Genomic DNA, 353 nt, shown 5'->3' on the forward strand with positions numbered 1-353 from the left:
CCGTCTCGTTATGCCCGTCACTATCGTAATAAATGGTATCATTATTAACATATTACTAACGTTGCTATTCAATCCATGAAAGTATATCCTCACCTTTTTCCTCTGCCTGTTTACCTCCCTCTTTTGCACACACACACCCCACCTGCTCCTCCCTTCCTCCCTTAGCATCACTCTCTGCGCCTCACTTTCCTTCCACCCTCCTCATGCTCCCTTCCCCCCTTCCCTGCCCCCTGGTATCTCCCTTCTCCGTCTGCCTTTGCCCCCCTCCCTCTCCTTCCCCCCTCCCCTTAGCCTGTGCCTCGCCCCTCCTCCCCTTCCCTGTCTCCCTCCAACACCCCCTCCATTTGCCACCC

This window comes from Penaeus monodon, chromosome 23 (assembly GCF_015228065.2).
Source record: "Penaeus monodon isolate SGIC_2016 chromosome 23, NSTDA_Pmon_1, whole genome shotgun sequence".
Lineage (NCBI taxonomy): Eukaryota > Metazoa > Arthropoda > Malacostraca > Decapoda > Penaeidae > Penaeus > Penaeus monodon.